Source organism: Glycine soja, chromosome 9 (assembly GCF_004193775.1).
Source record: "Glycine soja cultivar W05 chromosome 9, ASM419377v2, whole genome shotgun sequence".
Classification (NCBI taxonomy): Eukaryota; Viridiplantae; Streptophyta; class Magnoliopsida; order Fabales; family Fabaceae; genus Glycine; species Glycine soja.
The window spans coordinates 15,027,369-15,045,075 of NC_041010.1; the positions used below are offsets into that span (position 1 = coordinate 15,027,369).

Sequence of the window (17,707 nt, forward strand, 5' to 3'; positions counted from 1 at the left end):
TACAATGGTTGGGATCAATATTTTTAAAATTGGATCAATTGTGACACCTTCTACCCCATACATATATGTACTAATAATAAAAGGAATAAGAATTCAGAATTAATTAAAAGTTTTTAAAACACATTTAAATAAAAGCATTTCAAAATGGTAAAAGACTCACATTCACTTTTCTAACATCATAAAATGACTTGTCCAATAAATACTAAAATCATCTCAGCTTAAAACAAGGTCGTTCAAGACTTCATGCAATTAATATAGAAACTTATGCCCCAATGTCACATCCTATCAGAGCATTGTGTCCCGACGTCATTCAGCACAAGGTTCCTTAAAACAATTCACCTAGTCATCTGCTCCCCCGAACAAAAAGTTTGAGATCATCACAGGATCTAAACACAAACAACACACAGGGAGTGAGTTATCACATTCCTAACTAATAGAGAAACAAGACAGCTAGATATACATATCATATAAATGAGATACAATTTACTTAAACATAACTCACGTAATTCCACCACTTTGTCATTTAAAATTCACTTTTCAATCATCAATCACATTACACATGAATCACACACTCCGATCAAGACATAATAACACTCATCAATTTCATAATAAACAATTAGCAAGTGTTATGCAATAGTTATGCTAAGACTCAAGCCTATATGCAATGTGGTACCATGTCAGTGAAAAACCACCTTGGGGTGCTTAGGAGTACATAACAAGACACATCACAAAATGGGTATGTTAGGTCATTCTCACTAAGTAAAATCATAGGGAGACCAGTCAGGGTCACACTATTTTGCGAGAATGCTCCAACCATGTGGGATCGGTACAGGCTTAAAGGAGCACTCAAATTGGATGTATTTACCCCCAAGGCCTACACTTTGAAGAGTCCGTCGGGGTCTCTCCCTCCTAATTCAGGTCCAATCCCTAAAATAATTTTTGCATGTAGATGCTGCTCATGAATTATACAATACCCATGACCTCACACTCGTGTTTTAAACACATTCAACACATTGCGCTACAATTTAACATTGGTTCCTAAATAGGAAACCTACACTTTCCCTTTAACACTGGGCATCAACACTTTTCTCAAGATAAACACTGGTCGGATTATTGTATAATTCATAGCTCACAATACAAGTAATGTCACATCAAGTTTTAACTACAAACTTATTCACAACTAAAACTCATGTTCACAATTTCACATCTCATAATGTCACAATCCACCATCACATGTTTACATGTATCTCACAAATTAACACATGTTCAACTTTGCACTTATACTCAATCTCAATAACAATATTAAAATCTCAAAGCAACATGTTATTCAACAATTCATCACATATTCAATTTATAGACATTGCTCATGAATTATACAATACCCACGACCTAACACTCGCGTTTCAAATACGTTTAACACATTGCGCTATAATTTAACAGTGGTTCCTAAATAGGAAGCCTACACTTTCCCTTTAACACTGTGCATCAACACTTTTCTCAAGATAAACACTAGTCAGGTTATTTACAATTCACAACTCACATAACAAGTAATGTCACATCAAGTGTTAACCACACACTTATTCACAACTAAAACTTATGTGAACCTTACGGGGTAGAACGTTTGATACAGGCTATGGAGTTTTGGATGATGCCACTTCCAAAGAGGGAAGATAAGTCAGGATAGACGCCACAAGGATTACCTTGATAAGTCTGATAATTGGTTCAACAAGGAACCCAGAGAGAAACTCTCACCAAATTTTATCAAATGCCCAAAAGTCCCCTTTTATTGAAAACAAAAACCAATACTTATAGTGTATCTGAACAAAAAGATAAAAATAGACATGGGCCTTCAAAACATTTTGGGCCAAAAAAATTATAAATAAAAATAAATAGAACATATTTATTATAGGCCTTCAAATTAATCTGGGCCTTCAGCAACAATTAATAGTCTTGATAGTGTCTCTGCCTCTGGGCCTTCATCCTTCTCCACTCGGGGGCTTTGTCCTTCTCCACTTGGGCCTTCATCCTTCTCCACTTGGGCCTTTAGCCTGTATTTGGCCAGTTTCAGGATTCTCATCAAAAACTCATGTTCACAATTTCACATCTCATTATATCACAATCAACCATCTCTTGTTTACATGTATCTCACAAATGGACACATTCCACTTTGCACTACTCAATCTCCATAACAATATTATAATCTCATTATAATAATTTATCACACCTCATAATTCATATAGACATCACAAAATAATAATATTTGCATGACACAAAACACACACACACACACACACACACACACACACACACACACATATATATATATAGTAAATCAAACTACATTATTTTTAATCAAAAGAGTTTCTACAATAATTAATTTAAGATTACATCAAAAGAAATTACTACTAGGCATTAACCTTATAACTTTCTTTAATTTATTATTTTAGTATTACAATACACACACACACACACACACACACAAACACACACACACACACACACACACACACACACACACACACACACACACACACACACACACACACACACACACACACACACACACACACACACACACACACACACACACACACACACACACACACACACACACACACACACACACACACACACACACACACACATAACATGTTGATCATCATCGTGGGAAAATGTAGAACAAGATAATAATTTGTATAAAATAAGTCATTAAAGAATATTATTTAGAGTATAATTCACGTTAATAAAAAAACTCAATTTTTTAAGGGTTCACACTCAACACAAGAACACATCAATTTCTCATTGGGACCTCAATTGGTTCGTCAAACATATATAATTCATAGTTATAATTGTAAGGATAGAATCAAAATTTGCGAAAACACCCCAAAAACCCATTCCAATTTATACTCTGAGGATCCCTACACATGTTCTCACTACTCCCCAATTGTGAATAACTCATCCCTTACCTCTAAGCGGGTTCACGTGTGTATTCTGACAGTGATAGCGGCATCTCTAGCAGTTTTCCTAAGATTCCTCAAACTTTTCCTCTGATTGTTCTGATAGAGTTTCCAAGCATTAGAGAGAAAGAGAAGAGATTGAAGCCTCCATTTTTTACTGCCTACATGCGATGAGTATTTATCCCTCCAAAGAGGTTCTTTTACAAATCCCAATGGTGCAAACATGAGAAAATAAAATGAGAACCTGGTGTCCTAATTTCACGATGATGCAACGGTTAACGAGTCCGGGATCATAGTTTTATTGGGACAGTTTTGGGTTTTTGCAGGAAAGAAAAAAGCTACGATTGGAAGGGTATTTATCTTAACTCCGACATGTTTTCGTAATTTCCAACGATGAGAATATTTGGAGTTGAGTTATGAACCTGGTGCTATTTCATGACGATCCAACGGTTAACAAGTCCGAGATTGTTATTTTACTGAGACATGTTTGAGTGTATGCGGGAAAAAGAGAGGGTTTTGGGAGGACGAAAAGGAAAATGAAATTGAGAGGAAGAGAAGACGTAGAGCCTATCGCCAGTCTTAAAAATGACCTAGCATGTCTCTATTTATAGATAAGATACTCATAGACTATTATTTAGCCTATTTTTCTTTGTTTATTATTCTATAAACAAATACTCTATTTTATTTCCTATCAAATGAATCTATCAAATATCTTTCTTTCTTTTCTCCTTCAAACCATTATTTTAATAAAGTTATTTATCCTTATTTATTTAATTATAAAAACCTCATCATTTTTTTTCTAAAACTATTTTTTATAAATAAAAATCCTTTTTAATTTATTTACAAAAAATGAGATGTTACATCAATCATTGAAGTAGACAAGACTCTAGTTCAAAATTTATATAATGGTTCAACTATGATTGAATCATGCTCGAACCAATAATAATAATAATAATTAATACATAAAATAATATTAAATAAATATGACATCACAACTTTATGAAACTAAAAATCATAGTTATGAAAATCAAACTAGATCAACTGATTCAATCAGTTGGACTAAAAATCATAGTTATGAAAATCAAACTAGCCTCTTTTTACTCCTATTGTTTGAAGCTCTATAGTCTGAATGGTTCTTGTCAAGTTGAACAAAAAGAAAATGAAACTTATTACCTCTAACCCATCATCACTGATTCATTTGTTTTTGTATCTCATTATTGACAATATTCATATCTCATTGCCAACTCATTCAAAAAGTGAAAAAATGTTTCACCTTCATATTTATATTTCATTGCCGACTCATTCTAAAGACTAGATGTTATAATTAAGTGGAGGGTAATATGTAGATTAGACATGTGGTACAAAAATAGTGCATGTAATTAGAAATTAAAAAATACAATTAAATATATAATATAATATTTTAAAATGAGAATTTAAAATGATATATGCCTTAGATGAAGGATCGAGAATTGGAATTATTTGCGTAAAAGGTGAGAAGGAACACATGGTGTGTCTAATTAATAATTATAGTTGTATACATGTATCTCATCTTAAGGCAACAACTTTCTAGGTACTATAACTTAAGAACAATTTATTTTTTTAGGCATAACCATTGAATTGAAACAAGGATTAGTATCCTTTCATTATTATTTTCAATTAAAATGGTCTGATTCTTGAAAATATCATTGATTTTGAACTAGTTTGTTCTATTCTTGACTTGTTCTCAATGAATTTCAAACTTTCCAATTTTTAAGGATTAACAAATTGATTATTAGTCAAAACGATCAAATCAACCAATCTATTGTGATTTTCAAAATTATGGCCAGGATTGTCTCAATCATCATGCATCCAACAATAGCACCCTAGAGTAGGGACGAAAAAATGGATTTGGATCCTATGGGTACCCATAAAAGTATCCAAAATTGCGATGGATAATTATCTGTTTATTGAGACTCAGGATGATGGTGGGTATTTACCCGTAAGGTTTTGCAAGGATGGGTGTGAGTACAAATGCTATAGTTCTTACCATGTCCTCCACATGTTATTATATTATATACTAATACAACTAAATATGTCACTAAAGTAAATAATTTATATTATGCATATACTGTTTTGTGAAAAATAATTATATTTTTCTAATTGTATGACTAATAGTAACAAGTGGATTTTCAATTTACTTGTATTCATTTTTTAATTAATATATTTTTATTGATTTATTAACTTTATACGTAACTAAAGTGCGGGTCGTGGGTGTGAGTATGGATATACAGGTACCTAGTGGGTATGAGGGTGAAGATTAAAGTTTCTACGCGCATGACTATGAGGCTAGGAACGAGTATTTTTCAAAATATAGGGATGAGTATTATAAGATCCTACCTAGATCCTATCCATTATCTTCCCTACCCTAGAGTTGGCTTTATCTTTGCTACTATAAGTTGTTCACCTTGGGGAGAAAGTAAATGTTTTAGTGGCCAAACTCGAGAGTCTATATAAATTTGTGGAGCTTCCATAAACTTGACTTATGATATTAAAGTTTACTTAATATAAAAATATTAAAAAACCATTAATGATACCAATCCATAATAATAAAATGTAATATTACAATAGTGCTAAATAAGATCAAATTACATAAATGACTAAATCTTATATAAATTTGTAAAACATCAGTTCCTAAAGTGAAAATAGTGCAAAAAGGAGTTAAATTTTTCAAATCATTTGAGCCCTAGTAAAACATTGTCATTATGGATTAATAAGGGGGAAATTACATTTGATTTCAAATTTCATAATTTTGTTTCTTGACTTGAGAGTTTATGCTAGTTTACACAATTTTAATTGTTAGAAATGGACAATCTATCACAGAATGATCCATTCATTCCTTTATGTTTTGATGAATACAAAGATATAAATTTATGTTTTGATGATATAAGTGTAAGTGCATAGTACACATCATATGGAACATATATGATAATATCTTTTTATACCTTTACCTCAATTTATGTTATCGTCCACTCTTTCTTTCAATACTTGTTTTATTAAGTAATATCCAGTGTCCAACACACTGATAATAAAAACAAAAGTTGAAAACCAGTGGCTCATCCATTGTGCCTTTTATCATGCATCCAAAGGAATTAAAACATTTACACAAATATTTCTACTCTTCGTAAGTATAGTCCTATGATAAATGGATTCAATCGTACTAAAATGTGTTTGTATTATATTGTTCTCTATTATCTAATTTAAACTAACATTTGAATTCAACATGATTAAGACAGATTTGGAAAGGATTTATGCAAGATCAATCTACTACTAGAATCGCAAAGCACATAACTTATTTGAAAACATTTGCATCTCTCCTCTAGCTACCATTGTGTCATAAACTTATCATTTGTCACTGGACAACAGTCTTTAAGACTCGATCTATCTGTTAAAAACCTTTAGTTTGCAAAAAACCTCCATAGGTTTATCTAACACACTATTCAACCCCCTTCTAATGTGATTTCTTGTATTTCATTAATGTGTTGCTTACTTGATGGAGTTTATCTAAAAGAGGTTGACAACAAGTTTACTTGCTTTTTCTATCTAGAATTGTAAACATATAAAAGTTTAACTTAACTTGAATGTTGGACAATGATTTGTTAGATAACCCATAGTTAGTGGAATGCTTAGTGCATGTTGCCTATTGTCATACCCTAATTTCATCCGGGAGTGCTTACGGTTGGTCCTTGAACCTTGTTTGCTTCTTTCGGAACCCTCGAAAACAAACATCGTTGCATAATCCATAAAGTTTTGCAACACTCCGTAAAGAAAATAGGTGTTATTACATAATCCGTAAAGTTCCGTAACTTTTCGGAAAGAAATCAATAAAAAACACACAAGGGGGTGTATTTAGTGAAAAGGGGGGGTGCAAATACCAACCAGGCCCACTTGGGCCTTCCCGAGGGTTCCAAAAGAAGGCGGTGCCTTCTGGTGGAAGCAACCCTGCTCGCTTGGGCGAGCTGGGCGGCAACCACCTCCCTCTTTTCTCCTATAAATAGGGGAAAGAGGGCAGAGCAAAAATGTTCAGCCCTTCTGGTATTAAGAAATCTCTCGAAATTTGTGAGAAAAATTGTTTCCGTGAGAAAAATCCAAGCCGAGGTGCTTCCGTAACGCTTCTGAGACGTTTCTGTAAGCAATTTCGTGGAGATTCTTCACCGTTCTTCATCGTTCTTTGTCGTTCTTCGGTCTTCAACCGGTAAGTTCCTGAAATTGAATCTTTCAATTCATTCTATGCAGCCTTAGTGGTCCCTACTTGTTTTGCGTACTTTTGTTTTCATTACGTTTGTTTTCTGTACCCCCTTTTGTCGTGCTTTAACCGTTTATTTAAGCTGTTATCTCGTCTAATAAATGATAAAATGAATTTCAACTTATTATTTGTGTTGTAATCTCGTTTAATCACTGTTAAAATAAAATCCAACCGATCGTTCACGCCGTAACCTCAGTTAAAATAAAAAGGGACAAAATAATAATAAAATAATCAAAATATATTTGAATAAAATAATAAAAAAAAATCAATCAGACGTTTTTCTTTGGAAATTTCCTTGAATGAATTAACTAATAACCAAAGTGAAACTAAAGCTAAAATCAACTCACAAATCAAGCTTTGTCCGCAAAAATCACTAAAAAACCGTTTTAAGGTCCAATGCCTTAAAATGATCCTCTTTGCTTTTATCGGTTGACATGGACCGTTCAAAAGCATAAAATCAATATGTAACTTTACCGCTTTTGTCGACCACCTTAAGAGATCGTTAATGGTCCAACGCCTTAACGTTTCTCTCCTTTCAAAATCAAAAGATCGTTTAATGGTCCAACGCCTTAAATGACCTTTGTTCAATTAAAATCTATGTCCAACACCTTAACGTTTCTCTCCTTTCAAAATCAAAAGATTGTTTAATGGTCCAACGCCTTAAATGACCTTTGTTCAATTAAAATCTATCTTTCAAAAAAAAGGATAAAAACAACTTAACCAACGTTTAGTTCTTAAAGAACTACGTAGGTCTGATTTCCTCATCGCAATTGAGGATACGTAGGAGCGAGGGAAACACCCTTGTCGACCACACCAAAATTAAAAACATAAAAAAGCATAAAAACATAAAAAGACATAAAAAGGAAAAATAAAATATTTTGAAGTCATATTTGCACACTTGATTAAAGGCTTCCGCGCCTTGTGATGGATGCGTGGGGTGCTAATACCTTCCCCGTGCGTAAAAAAAACTCCCGAACCTTTCACGATTAAAGTTCATAGACCACATCTTTCCGGTTTTTCTAACGTTTTTCTCAAATAAAAATTGGTGGCGAGTCCGCGCATTTTTCTCCCTTGGAAGACGCACTTGTGAGTCTCACGTCGCCCTCCTGCCGAAGGGTAGGTTGCGACAGTTAGCGACACCACTGGGGACGGTTTTAAGAGAGTTAGGCCATTTTTTTTATCTATGTTCATTCCTTACCATGACTTCTCTTTTGTTTGTTTTCCTTTATTTTCTCTTATGTCCTTGTATATAACTCTTTGATGCTTTTTAGTGTGCTTTTTAATGTATGCATGAGATAGATATTTATTCATTTGATGCACACAAACACCAACACCTTTTTGCGCACACAGTGAGTTGAAAAGGGGCCCTATACCCAGGTCTATGGGAACATAAGGAGTGGAGGTGAATTTGTGGTCATGCTAGGTCTCCGACTTGCTTGATAACAGTGAATCCTCATCTAGAGTTTTTCTCTTTGATAACATATTGTTGTTGGTAGTCCCTACTGCCGCAATATGTTTGTCGAAGGGGATGATAACTCTAGAAACTGTCAAGAAAGATATGACCACCTTGGGAATTATCACTAAAAACCTTTTAGTTCCTCCCATTTAGGTCCCTAAAATAGGGGCTCGAAGCGAACATGCTACGGGCCTGTTAAACACTACCATGCACACAAACTTAAATGACATATACACCTTTTGTTGTATGATAATTTATGGATATTTCCATGCTGTGTATATCTCCTTTGTTGCAACCTACCCTTCGTCGGGAGGGCGATGCGAGACTCACAAATGCGTCTTCCAAGAAAGGAAACCGCTGTGGAGTCACCACCAACATTTATTCGAGGAAAACGTCGGAAAAACCGGAAAAGGCGTAGTCTACAAACTTTAAGTGTGAAAGATTCAGGAGTTGTATTTACGCACGGGGAAGGTATTAGCACCCCACGTATCCGTCACAAGGGACGGCAACCTTTAATCAAGTGTGCAAATATGACTTCAATTTGTTTTACGTTCCCTTTTACATTTTTATGTCTTTTTATACCTTTTATATTTTTTATCTTTTCGTGGTCGACAAGGGTGTTTCGCTTGCTCCTACATATTCCTCAATTGTGATAAGGAAATCAGACCTACGTAGTTCTTTGAAAATTGAACGTTGGTTAAATTATTTTTATCCTTTTTTTGCAAGATATATTTTGATTGAATGAAAGGTCATTTAAGGCGTTGGACCATTAAATAATCTTTCGATTCTTTTGAAAGGAGAGAAAACATTAAGGCATTGGACCATTAATGATCTCTTGTTTTTTTTTGAAAGAGGTAACAAAGCTACATGTTGATTTTAGGCTTTAGAAATCCACGTTTAACCAATAAAAGCGGAAAAGACCATTTCAAGTCGTTGGACCTTAAAAATGGCTTTTTAGGTGATGACAAAAGTTTGATTTATGAATTGATTTTAGCCTTAGTTTCACTTTGGTTATTAGTCAATTCGATTAAGAAAGAAAAATCCCAAAGAAAAACGTCCGATTAATTTTTTTGATTATTTTATCAAAAGATATTTTTTTATTATTATATTATTATTTTTGCCTCTTTTTGGTTTTAAACGTGGTTACGACATGACAGAACGATCGGATTTCATTTTAACAGAAATTAAAAGATGTTACAATTCAAATGAATGGTGGAAATTTATTTTATTTTTTATTAGGCGAGAAAACGACTTAAATAAATGACTAAAGCACGTCAAAAGGGGGTACGGAAAGTAAATGAAATAAAAATAAAAGCATGCGAAAAAAAGGGGACCTCTAAGGGTACATAGAATGAATTGAAAAGTTTTATTTCACGAACTTACCGGTTGAAGACCGAAGAACGACGAAGAACGAACGAAGAGCGATGAAGAACGGTGGAAAACCTTTGCAAAATCGCCCACGGAAACGTCTCGGAAGCGTTACGGAAGCGCCTTGGCTTGGATTTTCTTCACGGAAACAATTTTTCTCACTAATATTAAGTGATTCTCAAATACCAGGAGGGTTGAAAATTTTTGTTCTACCCTCCTCCCACTATTTATAGGGGAAAATAGGGTGGTGGTTGCCGCCCAGCTCGCCCAGGCGAGCTGGGTTGCTTCCACCAGAAGGCACCGCCTTCTGTTGGAAGATCCTAGAAGGCCCAAGTGGGCTTGATTGCTATTTGTACCCCCTTACTTACTAAATACACCCTTTCCCCTTTCTTTGCTGATTCTTTTTTCGTAACGTTACGGAACTTTATGAATTGCATAACGATACTTGTTTTCTTTTCGTAATGTCACGAAACGTTATGGATTATGCAATCATCCCTTCTTTGGCTTCCGGAATGTTACGAAACTTTACGGATTGCGCCTTAACACGTCCTTTCAACTCCCAACATGTCGCGGAACTTCACGGATTGCCTAATGATGGGTGTCAAGTACCTCGAAGTGGTCAAGCAAGGGTCGCACCCCAACAAACAGATGATCCCCGGACGAAATTAGGGTATGACAGTTGTCCCTCTTTACTTGTATTTTATTGGAGATAAAAGGGAAGTAAAGATAAGACACTAATTTTGTTCGAGCGGAACATCACTCGGCCGGTCAATCTCCCTGCCAACGATACCTACAAAAATCTTGAAAATGATCAGCACCGAACGACCAACATCATCCTGATACTTCCGAATCCGTTCCTCTCGGTTGACACAAGGCGCAGAATGACCATTTGTCTCTGCGTGCCATCAGACACGATTGTCTCCGAATGACGAAAAGGTGTGCGGAATGACCATAATTTGTCTCCGCATGTCATCGGGCTCGCCGCCTCTGGATGACAAAAGGGCGCAAAATGACCATAATTTGTCTCTGCGTGCCATCGAACACGATTGTGTCTGAATGGCGAAAAGGTGTGCGGAATGACCATAATTTGTCTTCGCATGTCATCGGGCTCGCCGCCTTTGGATGACAAAAGGGCGCAAAATGACCATAATTTGTCTCTGCGTGCCATCGAACACGATTGTGTCTGAATGGCGAAAAGGTGTGTGGAATGATCATAATTTGTCTCCGCATGTCATCGGGCTCGCCGCCTCTGGATGACAAAAGGGCGCAAAATGACCATAATTTTTCTCTGCGTGCCATCAGACATGATTGTGTCTGAATGGCGAAAAGGTGTGCGGAATGACCATAATTTGTCTCCGCATGTCACCGGGCTCACCGCCTCTGGATGACAAAAGGGCGTAGAATGACCATAATTTGTCTCTGTGTGCCATCGGACACGATTGTGTCTGAATGACGAATAGGTGTGCGGAATGACCATAATTTGTCTCTGCATGCCACATGACCTCAAGGTCAGTATGACAGAGATTGTGGGGCAGCCGACAAAAGCGATGCTCTTGCTCCTATGTATCCTCAATGAGGAACGCAGACCTACGTAGTTCTGGATAACTTGTGAGACTAAAATAGTCTCGGTGTTTTCTTCACTAAAATGCGAACATGCTTTAGTAAAGAGACAAAACTTCCAGCTAATCAGAGCAACATATGCTTTTTGGATGAAAAACAATGGATCTATTGGGGAAGGAGAGTATCCAGATGAAATTTTCTGATAACCATAAATGAGATTTTGGATGTTAGCATTTCGTTTCTAAACGGCCATTTAGAGGAAACACTGGGTCCAACAAAAATAGAAGAAAATCACTCAAAGTGTATCAATCTCACACGGGTAAGTGTTTCATCCTAATTCCGAACCATAGATATGTCATGACTCGATTTTGCAAATCATTTCCTATCAAATCAAAGATTACATGCGTGATCATGGATCTATAGGACTTTTTCTTGGGAATGGTTTGTTTCTTGTGGGAAATTTGGCTTTGAGTGTTCTTGGCCTTTTCCTTTTCTGTTTTTGTTTATTGTGAGGTGAACAAGTCACCGACGCACATGATTTTGGTTGGCAATCAAAGGGAGAAGACCACTTTAGGTCGTGGTTCCCTTTCTTTTCTTGTTTACTTGGTGACAATTCTGTATTGTTCAGATGTTGTCTGATCCAAAGACCTTTCTGCATATTTCTTCTATTTTCTTCCGATCTTTGATTGGGAATTTTCTTTCTTTTTGCTTTCTCTCAATCTTTGATTAGGAATTTTCTCTTTGTTTTCTTCTGAGAGCAAGGATTGGCATTCTCACCCTGGGTCAAGGTTTATGGTAAGTTGGGATTTCGGCTCAAGGCTTGTAGAACGGCTGGACATGACATATGTCAGGGTTTGGTTTGGTTCAGGGATAAAGGGATGTCCCACATTATTTCCATGACACAAATGCAACAATGATGATTTGGAAATTTTATGCAAAACTAGTCATGCATGCACCTATGGGGACACTCAAGTGTCGAAAATTTTTTGGTCATGTGATGCTAGGGCTCATGATTCATTTTCTCTACTTTAGTCAACCTAGTGTTTCCAAAATATGTTCTTTTATCAATTTGTGCATTCATCAGAGTCCATTTTTGGGCGTTCTGGAAAACTTTCACAGCATTCACCCTTCAGGTGTATACACATTTTTTTCAAAAACTGGTTATGATCAGTGAATTTTTTCAAAGAAAAGTTGGAAGTTATCTCCTTTCACAAGCATGTTGTTTTTAGCTAGACAACTTTTTATTATTATTTTTTTTCTTTTTTTTTCTTCCTTCTTTTTCTTTTCTTGCTTGCTCTTATTTTTCTTTTTTCTTTTTTCTTTTTTTAAGTTATTTTCATTTATTCGTTTTCTCTCCCTTTTTTTCTTTTTCTCTCTAAAAAGATCGTGCGGATGGGGGCGCACACTACCTACTTACACCTAACCACAAGGTAAACGAAAAGAACACACGAAATGGTAAGTCGTAAAAACGGTGACGAAATAACTGAGAACCATAACGCCAAAAATTTCTAACAGAAATGAAAAATAATAATAGTAATGTTAGTAACCATATAGACAATAACAGAAAACAGTAATGTCAATAGCAATATAGACAATAACAGAAAACAGTAATGTCAATAACAAAAGTGCAATGACCTCGGTCACATGGCTCCGCTTCCTCCTAAGAAACCATGCAAGTTCGTCATTTCTTCATCCATACGGGCCTCCTTTGCCTCACCAGGGGATCCTATGGGCTCCTCCCCTGCCTGGGCCTCGGGCAAATCTTCGGGCCATGCGACCTCAGCCCCAAACTACTTTGGAGTAGGGCATGCAAAAGGAGCGAAACCCTGCCCCTGTTGACTGAGGCTGAACCGGTAGAGACACTCATGTATCTGCACCTGCCCCCGGTGGTTGGCCGCCTACTGGCGAACCAAGTGTTGTAGATAATGCTCCATGCCTAGTGATCCAGCGGGATCAGCCTGATGAGGTGGTGGCGGCGCGTCTGCGGCCTGAGGTGCATCACCCTGTGCCTGCCTAGGCGTGCAATACTTCTCGATGAAGGCCTGGGTGATCGGTAGTCGGATTACTTTACTCGGGGTGACGGGAACTCCGAAGGACTGGCAGAGGCCCCTGATCAATGCCGGAAATCCCAGGGCCCTGCTAGACTTATCCGGGTCTAAAGGGTGTCTGGTGGGTGGCATACCTGCAAACAAATAGATGGCGTCAGCAATCACCTGGGCCACGTGGACGCTCATCCGTGTCAGGATGGCATACACCAACTGGCACTTCGGCAGAGGGAGATCGGAGTTATGATCGCTAGGCAAGACATTGCTGAGCAGCAATGTCATCCACGTCTGGGTCAAAGTGGTCATGCTGGTGCGCATGATCCACACCCGCCTCCCTGCAGCGGTCCGGGCGAAATCCTGTCCCGGTGTGCATAACAGCTGGGCAATGGCCTCCTCGTCGAACCCGTCGGCCCTGTTACCCCTCTGGCTGAACTCGCACTGCTGGCCTTCCTCCAACACTAGCGGGTCACCCAAGAACTGGCTGAGGGCATCTGCGTCAAAGGGAATCCACTGACCCCTTACCCATGAACGCATGTCTCGCACTCCTTCCTCTGTGGGCCAAGCACTAGCATAAAACTCCCGGACTACCTCAGGGTCAAACTTAGCCATGGAAGTCACCAACGACGTCCGATGCCTGCGAGCTATCTCCTCCTGAAAATCTGTATACTTATCCACCCTGAGCTGGACGCGCCTCTCTCTGTGGAATGACCATCCTTTGATGGCCTCGAAGCGCTGCTGGTGCTCGGCGCTCCGGAAATGGTGGCTATCAAACTCGGGGGCGGCACTGGACCCTTCCGCCGTGGTGTCTCTCCTAGACCTCTTCGTGGAAAGCTTTTTCGGAGTCATTTCCTGCGAGGACAAACGTTTGGAAAGTTAATTTACAAGGAAGTATCAATTTAAAGGTTGACCAAGTAACAATGGCATACAATTGCTTCCAACACAAACATCAATTTAGGGCAAACGCACATACATACTTTTATGATCATACGTGCACGCGAGATGCTCGGTTACCTAAAAAACATATTCATGCATATTCAAAGCATTTTGCTACCCAAATTATATACATGCATTTCTTTGCTAAACTTATACTCATACATACTTGAAGTATTCCTGCTACCCAAAGATCATATACACACATGTCTTTGCTAAATTTGTACACATGCATATTCAAAGAATCTTTGCTACAAAAGAAATTACATTTCATGCGTATTCAAGTATCTCGGTACTCAAATTACATTTCAATTCAACAAGGTTTTTGGTGAGGTATCTTTTGCTATCTATATGCAACATACATATATCTTGTAAGGTATTTTGCCACCTAATCTACATCTATGTGTGCATGATGAACAACATTCTCAAACATCTAGGTGTAAGGCAAACATCATGGTGCAGCCCAAAAATCAGCTGCTGGCCAAAAGGGAAATCCCTATCACAATGCTTTCATTTCCATGCTTTCTTGCACTCAAAACCAAAGGCTTGGATTCCTAGGTTCAAGTCCTTAGTTTGGGCACTTATTCTAACCTCTACATGTTGTCCATATACACACAAATCAGCCCCACAATCCAAAGTTCACAAAACCACACCAAAATTTCATTGAGGCATTTCACTGAGCACTTGGTGGGCGCACTTTTGGGTGCTAATAACAAGGGAATAAGGGCAATGTGGCTTGCCCCATTATTTCAAAACACAACCTAGGCCTAAGGCCATCCCCTACAATCCCCCAATTCAAAGAAACAAAGCACAAATTTACCCCAAATTGTCTCACGGATTTGGCCAAATTATATATCATTCAAAGCATAAAAGGCATAAATGGAAAGCTAGAAATCAAAGGGTAGTGCACTTACTTGTATGGAGTGACCAAAAACACTAAGAATGGAAGCAAAAGCGCAATAATGGTGGCCTAGGGGTGAAAATCCACAAATCCCATGGGTGTTTGTGTTTTTTGAATGAGGGGGGAGAGTTTTGGGTGGAGAAAAACTCCCCCTCCCTCGTTTTTATGTTTCCAGGTGCAGGGGTGCTCGCCCAGGCGAGCTAACCTGTATTTTTTTCTTTTTTGGAAGACACAAGTATGCGCTCTCTACGGGTCGGCGTTCACTTACTCGAACCCCCTTTAGGGTAGATGAGGCATCCGATATTTACTTTAAAGACACAACAATAATAATTACTGGGAGTTTAAAAGATACTAGGCTGTCACCCAGCTGCACTTCCCGCTTGTCTAGTGTTGGGCATGAGATGACGATCTATCGATCGTGATCCTATCCTCTACTTGTGTCCGTCCCTACGTACCTGAAAGCAGGAAACGACATCGCGCAACAAACTGTGGCCGCGTTACCATTTTAACTCGATTGGTTTCTGCCTTTAGACCCGTCCCGACATTTGACCACTTCCTAAGACGATTCTGCTCCTGTCATAAGATAACAAAATATGCATGCGTATGCGTATGCATGAGCGTTTTCAAATGCAATAATCCTTTTAGTGAAAGCTGGTCAGGTTCAGTTTTAATTAAACGCTTGGGGCATCCCATGGACTGAGCAAAAAGGCTCAGGTTATCAAATTCTAGACATAGTTTGAAACACAAAGTGAGGACCGGAACCTCAAATGCATATTCTTTTCTTTTAAAAGACTGTGATGAGAAATTACAGCGGACAGGAATCCCTGGGGGAAACCAAGAAGTACATACACAAAAATAAAAGAACATGCAACAACTTCCTCAATTGCCCCAGATCCTAAGCATAGTATAGCTTGACAACATCGGAGTTCACGGGTGAAGGTAGCTCCTCGCCATCCATGTTGGTGAGCACCAGAGCCCCTCTGGAAAAAGCCCTTTTTACAACGAAAGACCCTTCGTAGTGTGGGGCCCACTTCCCTCGATTATCTTTAACGGTGTGGGACACCTTTTTCAACACAAGGTTCCCCTCATGGAACTTGTGCGAGCGCACCTTCTTGTTGAACGCGTTCCTCATCCTTTGTTGATACAGGTGCCCATGGCTCATGGTCGTCAAGCGCTTACCTTCAATAAGGTTGAGTTGGTCGTAGCGTGTTTGAGCCTACTCTGATTCTTCTAGGCCCGATTCCGCTAGTATCCTCTGGGAAGGGACCTCTACCTCAAACAAGAGTACCACTTCCATCCCATAAACCAAGGAGTACGGTGTTGCCCCAGTACAAGTTCGTACCAAGGTTTGGTATCCATGTAGGGCAAAAGGCAACATCTCATGCCAATCTTTGTACGACACTATCATCTTCTGAATAATTTTCTTAATATTCTTATTGGCTGCTTCCACGGCTCCGTTCATCTTTGGTCGGTAGGGCGTGGAATTGTGATGTTGGATTTTAAACTCCTCGCACATTTCCCCCATCATCTTGTTATTCAAGTTGGTGTCGTTGTCCGTGATAATCTTCCTCCGCAAACCGTATCGACAGGTGATTTCCCTCTTAATGAACCTAACCACCACACTCCTGGTGACACTAGCGTATGACGCGGCTTCGACCCACTTAGTGAAGTAATCAATTGCCACTAGGATGAATCGATGTCCATTTGCAGCTTTGGATTCTATGGCCCTAATCACATCTATTCCCCACATGGAAAACGGCCACGGCGCGGTCAAGACATTCAGAGGCAGGGGCTGAGCGTTGACATTTTCTGCGAATGTTTGGCATTTGTGACATCTCCTCACATGGAGACAGCAATCGCTCTCCATGGTGAGCCAATAGTAACCTGCCCTTAAGATTTTTCTAGCCATGGCGTGCCCATTAGCGTGCGTACCAGAAGAGCCCTCAAGGACCTCCCCCAGTATGCTTTCTGCTTCCTTAGCATTCACGCAGCGTAGCAGAACCATGTCATGGTTTCTCTTGTACAGTATGCTTCCGCTCGTGAAGAAGCCGACCGCCAATCTCCTCAATGTCCTTTTGTCGTTGTCGGAAGCCTCCGGTGGGTACTCTTTGCTTTCAACGTATCGCTTGATATCGAAATACCAAGGTTTACCATCCCGTTCCTTTTCCACTTGACAACAATGTGCGGGTCTGCCACGACACCAGAACT

At 38.5% G+C, this 17,707-nt stretch overlaps 1 pseudogene; it reads right to left on the reverse strand.

Annotated features, from left to right (window-relative positions):
* LOC114368206 overlaps positions 1-17,504 on the reverse strand; it is a 46,763-nt pseudogene extending 29,259 nt beyond the window's left edge.
* Positions 17,505-17,707: the final 203 nt, after the last annotated feature.